Source organism: Pteropus vampyrus, unplaced genomic scaffold (assembly GCF_000151845.1).
Source record: "Pteropus vampyrus isolate Shadow unplaced genomic scaffold, Pvam_2.0 Scaffold44, whole genome shotgun sequence".
In the NCBI taxonomy this organism is placed as follows: domain Eukaryota; kingdom Metazoa; phylum Chordata; class Mammalia; order Chiroptera; family Pteropodidae; genus Pteropus; species Pteropus vampyrus.
This window is the reverse complement of record NW_011888825.1, coordinates 5,019,814-5,035,652: the sequence shown is the minus strand read 5'-3', so window position 1 is coordinate 5,035,652 and position 15,839 is coordinate 5,019,814. Positions and strand designations below refer to the sequence as shown.

General features: G+C 34.0%; 1 non-coding gene across 1 annotated transcript; it reads left to right on the top strand.

The window, feature by feature from the left end:
* The first annotated feature begins 4,926 nt into the window (after positions 1 to 4,926).
* LOC111738880 lies at positions 4,927 to 5,045 on the top strand. Its single transcript, XR_002780014.1, has one exon. It is a non-coding gene; the product is annotated as a 5S ribosomal RNA (ribosomal RNA).
* Positions 5,046 to 15,839: the final 10,794 nt, after the last annotated feature.

Here is a 15,839-nt window from a genome sequence, read left to right as displayed (position 1 = left end):
TCGTGAAATAGAGAGATGCATAGATGCTAAAATACATCCATGTCAACCTTAAGCCAGCATAAAGCTTAATGGAAAAATATTAAAAGAATTTCTACCTAAATCAGACACAATAAAAGAATGTACACTAATGGTGAAAATGGACGTTTACTTATCTTTGTTCTGGAGGTTCTGGCCAATATTATTAAACAAAACCAAAAAATTAGAAGTGCAAATATTGGGAAAGAGGAAGTAAAATTGTCTCTTGTAGATGATATGATCGTATTCCTGCAACATTCCAGAGAATCAACCCAAAACATTACAATATGAGAACATAGTAAATAAGCAAAGTAAAAATTAATATGCAGAAATCAGCAACATATATAAAAAAACAACTGATTAGACTATATAATGGAATAAAATACTGCATTTACAAAAACAAAAAAAATAATAAAATATGTAGGAATAAACTTAAGAAAATGCAGTCTCTCTATGAAAAAGCCTTGATACAGTCCTTTGGAACACAAAAGAAGTTTTAAACAAATGAAGTCAGGTCGTATTTTAGTTAGGTAGACCCAATATCATAAGGATTGTTAATTCTTTCTACCTTATCTATATATTTACTACTATCCCAACAAAAACTTCAATGTGGTCTTAAGAGAAAATTAGACAATCTGATTCTAAAGTTAATATATGCAAAAATAAAGAAGCAAAGATAATGAGGAAAATTCTGAAAAAGGAGAGTAATGCAGCAACCACAGTAGGCAGTTGGAGAAGAAGATGTGATTTTACTAGATATTAAAATATAAGCTTCAGCATTTAAAACCACATTTTACACAAGCAAAGTTTGTGAATAGGCTATTCACATAATAGGAAATAGAAATAATTCTTAAATATATGAAATATATTTGACTTTATTCATGTAAGTGAAATTTAAAACATAAAATATTTCCATTCAATTACTTATATATCTAGATGTTTCAGGCAGGGCATCTAGACACAGAGCCTGAGATGAGAGTTTCTCATGAGAGTGATTTTAAGAGGAAGTGCTCTCAGAAAAAAGGGAAGGAGGGGAGGTGGATGAGGCAGAAGAAGAAAACTGAGCGAGAATGTGGTCTCAGCTCCAGACTGACATCTGCTTGATCCCACGGAAAACCCTGGAGCACAAGTCACACCATGTGTTTGGTTCCACCTCAAGGCAAGGAGGTAGTCCTTTATGTCCTTGTGTCAGTCAGTCACTTACCTTTCCGGCTGCCTTTACTCGCTGTCTCCCAGGGTGAGGAGGGAGGATACAATCTCCTGATCAAGATGGCTCCACTGGGGGACATCCCTGAGAAAGGGCTGATGTGAGCTATTAGGAGCCAACACCCACAGGAGCTGAAGACAGCTTACCACTGACCTTGAGAGGAGGATCTGGGCAGGGTACCAACTGAATTCACTACACTAAGTACAGCCTTTGCTCAACACATTGTAAATAAAGCTTTAGAGCAAAGATTAAAGAACTATAAATCTAAAACACACTTAAATATTTTATTGATGAATATTTGCCATTTCGAAGGCAGTCAGAGTCAAGGCTATTGAGTCAAATAAATTGTTTTTGAGTTGCAGCTCAGCCACGGTGACATGGTAAATGGACATAATTATTTTTAAAAACTCTATCTTATAGGATAGCCATGAGGATTTAAAAAGACCGTGTTTCAGTATGAATAGCATTTTGCCTGAGTATGGTGCAGTCTCAGTAAGCTTTAGCTAATTGCTCCTTTGCTACTGCCTAATGCAACTAACTTTGAACCTCTTACAAAATATATACAAAATAAACAAATAACTGACTAACTAAAGTCAATGTTCAATTTAATATTACTCTGGCCCCCACACTGGTGTTTTTCACTTCAAAATATTTTAACTTTCTGCCCACCATGCTATACCTGTGAACTCAGAAACACATTATCTGAAGCATTTAAATTATGTAAAATAATTAAGCTTACTTGTTAAGCATTAAAAAAATTCAATATCACTTTATGGCTTGTGGATTATTTTAAAGAGAAATTGGAGATGCTATAATTATTTCTCTTGTAAAACTTTTAAAATATATTAATAATTTCCTCCGAGTACAAAAGCATTGCAAACATATTTAAAAATACAGATTAGCAAAATAAAGCAAAAGTAATCTAGACCCCATCAATATTATTTTTTATGCCTATCTTCCAGGACTTTAAGTACATAAATATTTATGCCTGTAATATTTTAATACAAATATGTATTCATACTGTTTATAATGTTTTGTAACTTTCTTTTATAATTTCAGAGGCTATCAAGTTTTTCAAGGTCATTAAAAGTTTTGCAATGTCATTTAAATGACACAGAATAGCAAAATATTTGATGCAGATATAAATATAGATATAGTTATAGATGTGTATATGAAGAAATAAATATATAAATATGTACGTACAAAATACATAAAAAATATTAGAGAAATCTGTTTATACACACTGTGTAAAAAAATAGGTTTTATTTTTTAATAATCAAATAAATTCATTAATCTTTTTTAACTTTTGAGTTTGTCATTGTGATTAAAGTTCTATTATATTTTAAAATACAAAATGATTATAGTTTTTTTAAGGCATATTTTAAATTTATTTAACAATTGCTTTTGGGACAAGCTGGGTGAAAAGCTGGGCGAAAGACATTACAGATGTTATCAAGCTAGATAATAAACAGATGCTACTGGATTCTCCTAGTCAACTCAGAGACACTTATGGGCACAAACCATTATAATATAAAAGATAAAATGTATAGTTATTACACCATGTGCTAAAAAATACAAGAAAGAGATCATAACTTCTGGAGGTAAGAGAGAAGGATCAAGAAAACTATCACAAAGGAAATGGATTTGCACTAACATTTGATGGGTGAAGAAGGTGGGGAGAAATATCTTGGCTAACAGAAAACAGGAGACAATGAAGTTAGAATCCCAGTGATTTCATTCTCAGATGAAATCTCTAGTTGATTAGTTCCAAACATTATGACAAAGCAAATGATTTCCTGAATTGCACCCAATAAGAGATACCAGGTAGGCAAAAACATTTTCCAACATGTTTAAAATTGTGCTTATTGTGACAAATCCCCTGTTTGAAGCCAGATGACTCCTCTAATGATGTATCTTTTCTTTGGAAATAAAAAGATATGGGGTATGTCACCTCTTGGTTGATCCTTAGGCAACTGAGGAAACTGACTTGGATACAGGTATCATGATCTTACCCTTATGATAACAACTGGACAGAAATGCACTTGCTGGAATTCTCAAGCCACCCCTAAGTTCAGAGTATAACTAAATTCTCTATTAGAGAGCCAATTTCTTGTGAGGGAAATTAAGTTATTATTGCCTCTTGAATGTCTGGCAGGCTCCATCTCTGGCTAATGCCTATAATTATACAAACAGCCTTCTGAGCACAACCCGTATGGCAGCTGCATATGGCATTTACAGTTGTTATAATAACACAACAGCCAGCCAAGAAGCACAACACAAGCACAACTCTAACCCACAAGTGACCTGCTAATTAGCAGCTGTGTGGGGTTAACAAAGAGAGCACCTCATATAGGGTGGTGTGTTATTAATGTAAACACTGACCCTGGTAAATGGGAAAATGTATGCCAGGAGAAGCTTACTCATTCCCTGCTTGTGCTGGTCAAACAAATGAGAAAAGCACACATTCAATAGAAAGAGCCTGTAAAATTAATATAACACTGAGAAGAGGGAATCTGGTGTCTCTTTCCCGCACCACTCCCACTACTCCTGAATCATAACTACAGAATTAATCTCTGGGTTTGAATATTGGAGTTAAATGTGTTCTGTCCCAAGACCCCACTCTCCATCCTGGCTGTGATGGCTCCTTTTCTCATTCCATTTGCCCTAAAGCTTCTTTTGGTTCCCCATGTAGAAATTGTTCATTTTGTTTTCTGTGCTGAGAAGGATGTTTGTATAATTACACTGTTATTGAGACCCATAATGAAAAGTAAAATTCCTCCTAAAATTTCTCTTCCTCCCATCCAACTGCTTCAAAAACCAGTGTTTCTGCTTTGGTCTCATCCCTTGTTAGTCTAATTCCAGATGCTGCTGAAGTCAAATATTTGAATGTTGTTCTTAATAATTGTCATTTACACAGGTCATTCATAAACAAATTTCTTAGGCAAAACAATGAAAACACATATGGATATTCAGGCTGCTCACATGGCCTCTATGTCTCATATTTTCTTTTTTATGTTTTTCTCTTCATAGCAGTGTTCTATTTTTCCTCTTAATTTTTCTTCCTAACAAATGAAACTCTTTTCTCCCTTCTCTTATACAATTTATATCACTTACAACATAACACACTGAAATGATATCAAATTAGATGACATTATTAATCATAAAACAAGTATTTATTGAGTGTGCAAGTAATTGAAACATGATGATGATGATGATGATGATGATGATTGATGATAGCAATATTTTTTAGGTTATGACCATTTATAGCCCTGTGCTAAACACTTTACATACATAATTTCATTCTATTCTCAGAACTCAACTAAGCAAGTTCTATTTTTCTCATTTTATAGATGAGAGAATTGGGGCTTTGAGATATTCAATACTTGTTCAAAATCTCACAGCCAGTGGGAGAGCTGGAATCCAAATTAGACCAATCTTACTCCAAAATCCATACAGATGCTTCTCCACAAGTTAGCTCAGAGCCCTGCTCAGAGCCCTGTCTCCTCATGTGTAAAGAAAAGAAATTAGACAAAACAATCTCTATAAAATATGAGGAGACTAAGAAATATATAAAATTCAGTCCTCAGGAGATTTCCACCTATTTATGAATCAAATAATAAAAGAAAATTTAAATTAATGTGTATTATATTTTGTAATGTATTTGCTTGATGTTTATAAAGTCTTTATTTAAAAAGTAAATTGAAGTCTATGGCCATGCCACCCTGAACACACCCGATCCCGTCTGATCTCGGAAGCCAAGCAGGATTGGGCCTGGTTAGTACTTGGATGGGAGACCACCTAGGAATATCAAGTGCTGTAGGCATAAAAAAATAATAATAAAATTTTAAAAATTTTAAAAATTTTAAAAAGTAAATTGAGGTCTTTGGTTCAAAGTAGCAGATCTATTACATGCCTTTTCTTTGCCTTCTCTCTCAAAGTTCAAGAAAATGTCAGTATAATTCTACAAGGAAATAAACCTATAACCATACAGGAATGGAAGTTATCAGGGGACAAGCAACTCCAGGATGTAGAGATGTCAAAAACAGATGGGAATGTGATAAAGAGAAAGCTCTAGGGTAAGGGCGAGACTGTCTTCCAGATGGACCCATGAGAGGCTTCCAATTTGGAGATGGCAGAAGGCTATCGTGAAATGTAAGGGGAGTGGGAGGAGGCCTACCGAAAGGTTAAGCACGCTTGGCAGGCCATTTGCTTCATCTTCACCCTGAGCGTAAGAAGCCCATTTTCTTCCCATCGTGAAAAATATGAAAGTCTCTCTTCTAGATAAATTAAGCAAAGTGCCCAGGAAGAATTTACATTACTGGGTCCTCTTGGTACAGAGTACAGCCCTTCTGATTCTGCATTTGAATGACTAATTTCATAGGCAATGAGTTGCCTTTCAGGCTATCTTGAAGAGAAGCCTTCCTTACAGGAATTTCACATCAATTCCATGTGATTATCAACATGACTCTTTATTCTTATGTATAAAAAAGGCAACCAAGAATTACAAGATATATGATAAATAGCAGCATCACGGAAAAAAAGACCATACAGATGAACAGAAATAATGATCTTTGAATCAGATAAGTAAAATCAAAACAAATAAGGTAATCAAGAGTTCTTAGAAATCAAAAATTAGATTGCCAAAATAAAATGTCAGTGGAAGGACTGGAAGATAAAGTAGAATACTTCTCCTAAGGCATAACTCAGAATGTTAGGGATAGACAGAGTAAAGAAAACAGATTAAGTCAGTCCCATGCAGTTCAACATCTTACTAATGAAAGTTACTAGGAAGATCAGAGAATGAAGAGAAAATCAGATATAGAATGAAACTCAGAGATGAAAAATACAAAATTTTCCAGAATAAAAAGACTATAGTGTGATGTAATAATAAATACAGATGACAGAAGACCACATCTAAAAGATTGTCATGAAATTTAAGAACAGCATGACTTTAAAAAAAATAAAGTCTGAAAGCTTCCAGAGGAGGGAAAAAAATTGAATCTCCCACGATGGAACAATAATTTGATTTCTCATGAAGACCATTAACTATGAGAAGACACTGTTTTCAAAGTTTTGAGGTTAATTTTTTTTTTTTTTTGATAGATCCTGCCTCAGGTTTATTTGTACAAATAACACAGGAGGACTCCAGCCTAACAAAGACAGCAGTCCAGGGCTCACACCAGTCCTTGAATCTTCACATGGGCAGACAGAGGCTTCTGCTCTGGAGCCTTCACGGGGGCCTGGGTACCTTTGCGAGCTGGAGCCTGAGCCTGAGCTGGAGGCACAGCTGCAGCCACAGCCTGGTTTTTGGTTTGAGCCTTTAGCCTTGGACTTTGGCCAGCAGAGCCTGAGACCCCTGGCAATTACAGTCATAAGCATGTCTTACAAGCTTGAGGTGAGCGATACAGGCAAGTCGACTGAGCTTGCGGCTGCTGCCCTTTGGGATCTGAGGCAGAAGATCCTTCCTTTGGTTTACGAGGGCCTTGATAGCCTCCAAATGTGCACTCATAGTCTTGGTGCTGTTGGCTTCATCTTCTTTGGGCCTTTCGTGTGCTTCTTGGCAAAACACATATTCCTCAGGAATTTGAGGTTCATTTCCTTAAGAAATTCATATCTTTGTGATCGGCATCTTTTGATGCCATTTCTGTGCCATTTTCAGGACTAGTTGTGCATGGTGTGGTTTTTGGAATTGGCCACGTCTGCACTGAAGCCTGAAGCTCTTGAGGGCAGTTTTTTTAATAGACCATTTTAGAAAACTTGTAGATTTACAGAACAATTGAGAAAATAGTATAGACAATTCTTATAAACTGAGGACCCAGTCTCCTCTATAATTAATATCTTACAATCTTACATTGGCACATTTGTTATAATTAATGTACCAGTATTGATATATTCTTATTCATATTTCCTTAGTTTCTATCTAATGTCCCTTTTCTGTTCCAGAATCCCATCCAGGGTGCAACATTGGCCTTAGTTGTCATGTCTCTTTAAGCTCTTCTTTTTCTGTGACAGTTTCTCAACCTTAATCTTGTTTTTGATGATCTTGAGTTTTGAAAAGTATTGGTCAGGTATTTTGTAAAATATTCCTGTGTTGGAATTTCTCTGCTGTTTTTTTCATAGTTAGACTGGGGTTATGGGTTTTGGGAAGGAGGAAGACCACAGAAGTAAAGTGCCATTCTCATCACATCATATTAAGGCTAAATATCATCAACATGATTTATCACTGTTGATATTGAACTCATCTAGCTGAGGTAATATTTGTCACATTTTTCCATTGTAAAGCTACTCATTTTTATTCCTCTTTCTATTCTGTACTATGCATAGCTTACACTTAAGGATTGGGGTCTTTTGATCCACCTCTTTGAAAGCAGAGTATCTATGTAAGTTATTTGGAATATTTCTGTATGGGGCTTTGTCTTTTTCTCTCCATTAATCGATTATGTATTTATATTACTATGGACTCATGAACAGTTAGTTTATATTTTGGGTTATAATCCAATATTTCTTTTTTTTATTGCTCAAACTGTTTCAGCATTGGCCAAAGGAGCTATTTTAGTTGACTCTTGTTTACCTTTGACATAATCTCCTCAATGTGTATTCGTTGAATTTGAGTGTTCTGTTGGTTTTTATTTTGAGTACTTTTTAACTTTCTGTCACTACAAGGTAATCCAGGCTCATCTTGTATATTTTTTGTACTTGTCCTAAAATCAGCAACTTCTCCAAGGAGGCCTGCCTTTTTTATTGAAATGGTTTTAGAAACTAAGATCTGAGTGCTAAGGTGTGTTCACAGCTACTTAGGTGTCTGTTTCTAGGCTCTCTGAGCTGGAAATATATGTGCGTATACTAACACATATATATACACACATCTATAACTATTTTAATATGTAAACATTTGGGTCTATATTAAGTTAAACATGAATTCATACTGATGTCTCCAACCAGACTCCACTACCACATGGATTATTCTAGTCTTCTCTCCTTGCCTATCTGTAAACTACCATTCTTACAGTGAAAAACCTGGTTCCCACCATTTTCCATTCATTTCCTTAATTGTTCAATTCTAGTAAATATATCTAAAGTATCAGAATTGCTCATACACCCATGAGAAACAATTTTAGCAGTTAGAGTATGTACTTATGTGCAGTTTTGTTTTTTTTTTTGCCTATAAAATTAGATTCCACTTGTTTCCAGAGTTACATAGATCAACTTCTTTTTTTCTGGTTGTTTTTTTTTTTTTTAATTTGGATACTGAAATTCACTCTGTACAGTTACTTTCTATGATTTTGATGAATGGATTAAATCTTGTATACAGTATTACAGTATTATACAAAACAGTTTCACCATCCTAAAAAAATTCCCCATGTTTTATGTACTCTTCTCCCCACCTCCTCTTAAACATCTGACAAGTGATCTTTTATCATCTCTATAATTTTGCATTTTCTAGTATATCATATAATTGGAATCGCACAGTATATAGCCTTTTCAGACTAGCTTTTATCCACTTAGCAATATGTTTAAGATTCCTCAATGTGTTTTCACAGCTTGATGGATCATTTCTTTTTAATGCGAAATACACTGAGTAATAATCTATTGTACAGATTGTATCACAGTTTGTTTATTCATATACCTATTGAGGGACATCTTGGTTGTTTCCAGTTTTTAGTAATTATGAATAAAACTGCTATAAACATTCACATAAATTGCTGAATTGTGTGGTAAAACTATGTAACTTTGTAAAAAAAGAACTGCCAAACTTTCTTCCAAAGTAGTTGTAACATTTTGCATTTCCACCAGCAATATTGTTCTGCATCTTTTCCAGAACTGGGTGTTGTCAGTGTTTTGGATTTTATTCATTCTAATATGTTTGTAATGGTATCTCATTAATGTTTTAATTTGCAATCCCCTGATGACAAATGATATCAAGCATCTGCTCTTTCACTAATGTAGTGCTGTCTTAATTATTATAATTTTATAGTAAATCTTGAAATTGGAAAGCTGAGTGCTAATTTTGTCTTTCTTTATTCAATATTGTTCTGACCATTCTTGTCTGTTGCTTTTCTACGTAAACTTTAGGATCGGTTTGTTAGTGTCTACAAAAAGGCATACTGAGATTTAGGTTGGGATTGTTTTAAATCTAGAGATCAAATGGGGGGAAAGTGACATCTTAATGATAATGTCTTACAAATCATGAACATGGAATATTTCTTTATTAATTTATATCTTTGATTTTTTATCAGAGTTTTATAGTTTTCCACACATAGATCTTACACATATTTTGTTCAATTTATACCTAAATATTTCAATTTTTGGCGCTATCATAAATGGTGTTGTTTTTCTAATTTCAAATTCCAATAGTAATTGACCTTTGTATACTAACTTTAAATCCTGTGACTTTGCTATGCTTGCTTATTAGTTCCGGAAGGGTTTTTGTTGTTGTTGTTCATTTCTGTATTTGGTTCTTTTCTCTTTTTTTGGCTGTTTTTTGTCAGTTTGGGGGATTTTATAAAAAGAAAATCATGTTTTCTGTGAACAGTGGTAGTTTTATTTCTTCCTTTCTAATCTGTTTATATTTTAATTCCCCCTTCTTGTTTTATTGCATTAGCTAAGACTACAAGTAAAATGTAGAACAGGATTGTTATGTGGTGACATCCTCACCACATACCTGGCTTCAGAGAATAAGCATGTTTCTCACCAAGTATAATGTTAGTTTTAGGTTTAGGGTTTTTTGTTTTTTGGTTTTTGGTTTTTTTTTTTAGATATTCTTCATGAAGTTGAAGAAGTTCTCCTTTATTCTTTGTTTGCTAAGAATTTTTATCATGAATAGGTATTAGTTCATTAAATGCTTTTTCAGTATCAATTGCCATGATCAAATGATTTTTCTTCTTTAGCCTATTGGTGTGGTGGATTATATTAATTGATTTTTGAATGTTGAACCAGCCCTGCATACCTGGAATAAAGCCCACTTGGTTGCAGTGTATAATTCTTTTCATGTATTGTTGGATTCAGTTTGCTAATATTTTGGTAAGGATTTTTCAATCTGTGTTTTATTAGTTGACTTTTGATATTAAAAAAAAAATTACCACAAAATTATTGGCATGAAAATAATGTAAATCTATTACCTTACAGTTCTTGAAATCAGAAATTTGAAGCATCTTACAGGCTAAAATCAAGATGTCAACAGAGCGCCATTCCTTTTGGAAATGTTAGGGGGTAATTCACTTCCTGGCTTTTTTCAGCTTCTAGAGACCTACTGTATTCCTTGGTTATTGACCCCTCCCTCTTAGCTTTAAAAAAATATTAATCTGACCTCTGTCTGTCATCACATCTCCCCTCTCACTGTGACTTTCTCTATGTCTCCTATAAGACCCTTGTGGTTACATTAGGACCACTCAGCTAATCCAAGATAATCTCCTATCTCAAGGTCCTTGACTTAATAACATCTGCAAAGTATATTTTGCTGTGTGAGGTAACATATTATCAGATTACAGTGAATAAAATATGGACATCATTGGGGATATATTTTGTCTACCACATGTTCATGGGGTATTGTTCTGTAGTTTTTCTTTCTTCTAATGTCTTTATCTGGTTTTGTATTAGAGTAATGCTGGCCTCATAAAATAAGGACATGTTATATCTCCTCCTATTTTCTAAAAGAGATCGCACAGAATTAGTATTATTTCTTCTTTAACATTTGATAGGATTCAACAATATAACCATCTAGGATTGATGTTCCCTTTTTTTAAGGTTATTCATTATTGATTCAATTTTTAAATAGATATAGACCTTTTTAAATTACCTACTTTTCCTTGTATGTTTTTATAACATATCTTTCAAAGAATTGGTTTATTTCATCTAACTTATCGAGTTTGTGATCATAAAGTTGTTTATAGTATTTTTTTTTAATTATTCTTTTCATGTCCATGTGGTCAATAGCAATGACCTTTCTTTAATCTCTGCTATTAGTAATTTGTGTGTGTGTATGTTTTCTTTTATCCTGGTTATCTCTGCAAGAAGTTTATTATTTTGTTTATCTTTCCAAAAACCTAGCTTTTGGTTTCGTTGGTTTTATTATCATTTTTATGCTTTCAAATTTATAAACTCCTGCACTAGTTTTTGTTTCCTTTCTCCTGCTTGCCTTAGGCTTACATTGTTCTTCCTTTCCTAGATTCCTAAAGTGGAAGCCTATATTATTAATTTCAGATTTTTCTTATTTTCTAATACATGTATTGATGCTATAGATTTTCCCCCAAAGAACCACTTTTGAAAAATTTCACAAGTTTGGATAAGTTATATATTCAATTTCATTTATTTCAAAATAATTTTAAATTTCATATTGAGAATTCTTTGGCTCATGTGTTATTAAGAATTTAATGTTAAAATATTTTGGAATTTTCACTATATTTGTATTATTGATTTCTATTTTAATTCCATTGTAGTCTGAAAAAATACATCATATAATTTTTATTCTGTTAAACTGATTAAACCATGTTTTGTAGCTCAGAATTTGATCTATCTTGATGACTATTCCACATGAGCTTGAGAAGAACTTGTATTCTACTGTTGGATGGAGTTCTCTATAAATGTCAATTAGATCAAATTGATTTATAGTATATTTGGTTCAACCATATTCTTACTGACTTTCTGCCTTCTTGATTTATCAATTAATGAAATAGGGATGTCTGCAGCTATCACAGTGAAGTTATCTATTTTCTCTTTCCAGTTCTATTAGTTTTTTCTTCACATATTTTGGTGATCTGTTGTTAGGATTAAGGATTATTAAGTCTTCTGGGGAAGTTGGCTCCTTTATTGTATTCGATCTTCTTTATCTCTGATCATTTCTCTTTTCCTGAAATCTACCTTGTGTAAGATTAATTTAGTTACTTGCAGTTTATTTTGATTAGTGTTACCATGTTATATCTTTCTCCAACCCTTTACTTTTAATCTATCTGAGTTTTAAAGTGGGTTCCTGTAGACAACATATAGTTTAAGTCTTGCTTTTTTTTTATCCATTCTGCTAATTCCTGTCTTTTAGCTGGCATATTCAGATTATTTACATTTAAAATGATTATTGAAACAGGCTAATATTTACAAAGTTTGTTACAGTTTTCTTTACATTACATTCATTGTTTTTTTTCTCCTATTTTTCCACTCTGCCTTCTCTGATTTTAATGAACATTTCATATAATTTTGCTTTATCTTTTCCTTTAACAACTAATTTAGGTCCACCTTTAAAAAAAATTATACCACGTCATGTGTAATTCAAATTATACCACTTTAGGTAACATATAGCAGAGTATTATCAATTCCTCTCTGCTGTCTCTTATGATATGCTGTAATTTGTTCATGTGCTATAATTGTCCAATAAACTGTCATGATTATTGCTATAATAAAGTTATTTTTAGAGCAATTTAGAATTTAAAAATTAGAAGTTTTTATTTTACTTTTATTTTGCCTATTCTGATGATATTTTTATGTAGATTCAAGTTTCAGACCTATCATATTTTCCTTTTGTCTGATTGTATCTTTTAACATATTTTGGCAGCATAGTTCCGCTGATGATAAAGTCTTTCAGTTTTATTTGTCTAAGAAACAAACAAAGTTATTTCTCCTTAACTTTTAACGAATAATAATCTCTAGGTATAAAATACGAGGTTGCCAGTTTCTTTCTTTCAACACTTTAAATATTTCATTACATTCTTTTTTTGTTTGCATGACTTCTAACAAGAAGCCCACTGTATTTCTTATTTTTGTTCCTCTGTAGATAAGTTTTCCCCCTTTCTGGCCTTTTCTCAAGATTTTCTATTTATCTTTGGTTTTATTCATTTGAATATAATGTGCTCAGGTGTAGTTTTTCAGTATTTACCTTGCTTGGTGCTCTCTGAACTTTCTGTATCTGTCGATCCCCTTCTGTATCTGTGATTTGTGTCTCTTACTGACTTTGAAACATTCTTAGCCATTGTTACTTATAATATTTTTTTCTGCTCTGTTCTCTCTTGCTTCAGCTCTGGTAATCTAATTATGTATACTTTACCCTTTGAGATTGTACCACACTTCTTAGACTTTTTTCTATTTTTTTCTTATTTTTTCTCTTCATGATTCAGGTTAGTAAGTTGCTATTGACATATCCTCAAGCTTACTGATTCTTTCCTTCACTGTGCCCAGCATACTGATGAGCTCATCAAAGGAATTCTTCATTTCTCTTAACATTTTTTCCCTAGAATTTTATTTTTATTTTTTCTTTGCTTGCTTATTTTACCCATCTCTTCTTGCATATTGTCTACTTTTTCCATTAGAGCTTTGTTATGGTTAATTTTATCCCAACCTGACTGGGTCATGGGGTACCAGACAATTGGCCAAACAGTACTCTGAAAGTGTCTGTGAGGGCATTTTTGGATGAGATTTACATTTGAATGGGGACTAAGTAAAGCAGACTGCACTCTCCAATGTGAGAGAGCCTCATCTAATCAATTGAAGACCTGAATAGAACAAAAAGACTGAGCGAGAGGATCTCCTCCTGCTCAACTACATAAGCTGAGACGTCAGTCAGTCTACTCCTGCTTTCAGATTCAGACTAATAAATCAGATTTTCTTGAGTCTTGAGCTTGTGGGCTTTTGAATGAAACTTGCATCATCAGCTTTTCTAATTCTCAGACCTTTGGACTTGGACTGGAACCATATGTTGGTTCTTCTGGGTCTCCAGCTTACCAGCTGCACACCTTGAGACTTGTCTGCCTCCATAATAATGCGAGCCAACTCTTTATAACAAATAAATACACACACACACACACACACACACACACACACACCCCATTGGTTCTGTTTCTCTAGGGGTATCCTGACGAATACAAGCCTTCTAACATAGTAATTATAGTTATTTTTAATTTCCAGTCTGATAATTCCAAAATATATATTATAGTAAAGTTTGATTCTGAAGCTTGCTTTTGATCTTAGTCTATTTAGGCTGCTATAACAAACTACAACAAGCTAGGTAGCTTGTAAAGAAAAACACATTTATTTCTCATAGTTCTGGAGGCTAGAAGTCCAAAATCCAAGTGCCAGTATTGTCATCTGAGGGCCTTTTCCAGATTTCGGACTTATTGTATTCTCTTATGATGGAAGGGGCTAGGGAGCTCTGAGAGATTTCCTTGATAAGAACACTATACCTTTCTTGAGGTACCCATCCTCATGATCTAAGCACCTCCCAAAGGCCCCATCTCCTAATACCATCACCTTGAGGGGTTAATATTTCAACATATGAGTTTAAGGAGACACAAACATTTAGATCATAGCCCTTTCTCTTCAGACTGTGTTATTTTTCTGCTTTTTAACCTGCCTTGTCATTTTTTGATGAAAGCCAGGCATGATGTATTAGGTAATGTCAACTGAGGCAAAAAGCCTTTAGTGTGAGGTTTTATGTTAATGTAACTAGGAGTTAGACTGCTTAATGTTAGGTTACATAGTCTCTAAATTCCTCTTGTGGCCTTGTTTTTGTCTCTACTCTTGCCTTTGGGCTTCTCTGCGAGCTTTTCCTTAAATAGAGTCTGTATCTTACAGTTCTTTCAGCTCTAATACACTGTTATTATACTGGATCCCTATTGATGTGATGGTGAGGTGTGAGGAAGGAAACACATTCTATAATCTTATGATTAAGTCTTTCAGTGGGCTTGTGTTACTGAGCTGTGACTTTTACAAATGTTTCCTAGCAAACCCCCCACCACCATTGGTGATACAGGAAGGCTAGAGTGGACTGAAGCTGGGTAAATGTCCTTTCCCCTGGGTTTCATAAGGCTCTGGTAAAATCTTTCTCCTTGTAGGGTAGGCCTTTGTTATACAGAATGCTGTGGGCATTTTTAAGAGATTATTTTTTCCCTTTCCCCTGCCAGAGTCACCAGAGGATCTCTTTTAGCTCCTTAGTATAAAAACCTTGTTCCAAAAAGTAAAACGTATTATTGGATTGGGGAAGAGGAGACACTAAAAACTGCCTCCTCTAGGATGTTTTCACTTCCATGCTATTCCAGATCCAGTCTCCAGCAATTAACCAAAATTACCATTTAAGGCTTCCTACCAGTTTAAGGCTTTAGCAGGTTCTGCTCCATGTAAATAGATATTTGTTCTCTGGATTTGGGCATAGCACTTTGCACTGAGTTCTTTAAAGTGTCCAAGAAAGGTCATGATTTTTAGTGTGCTCAGGTCTTTTTTAAGGACAAGAATGACAACTTTTAACCTCTTTAAATTTTGGACTTGAAAACAGAAGTCCAGGCCATTTATTTCTAACCTATACTCAATACCCAAGCCAACCATAAGTCAAGATTGAAAGCAAAATAAAGATATTTTTAGATGTGAATGGATTCAGAAATGTCCAATGATTGAAGAGTCCTTTAATGAAATGATAGAGAAAATGCAGAAACAAATAAAATATTGGAAGCCATTCGATCTAAGAAATAGTAGGTTCACCTCAGGAGGCATAGATGGAAGATCTCAGGATGAGAGCTGGAGAATCACTGATCCACGGTAGAGCAGTAGGTTCAAGGGGTCTCCAGGGAATGGCTGTGAAGGAAGTAGATTCCATACAAATATGATTGATAGCCTAGATTATTTGTGAACATGGTAAGAACAC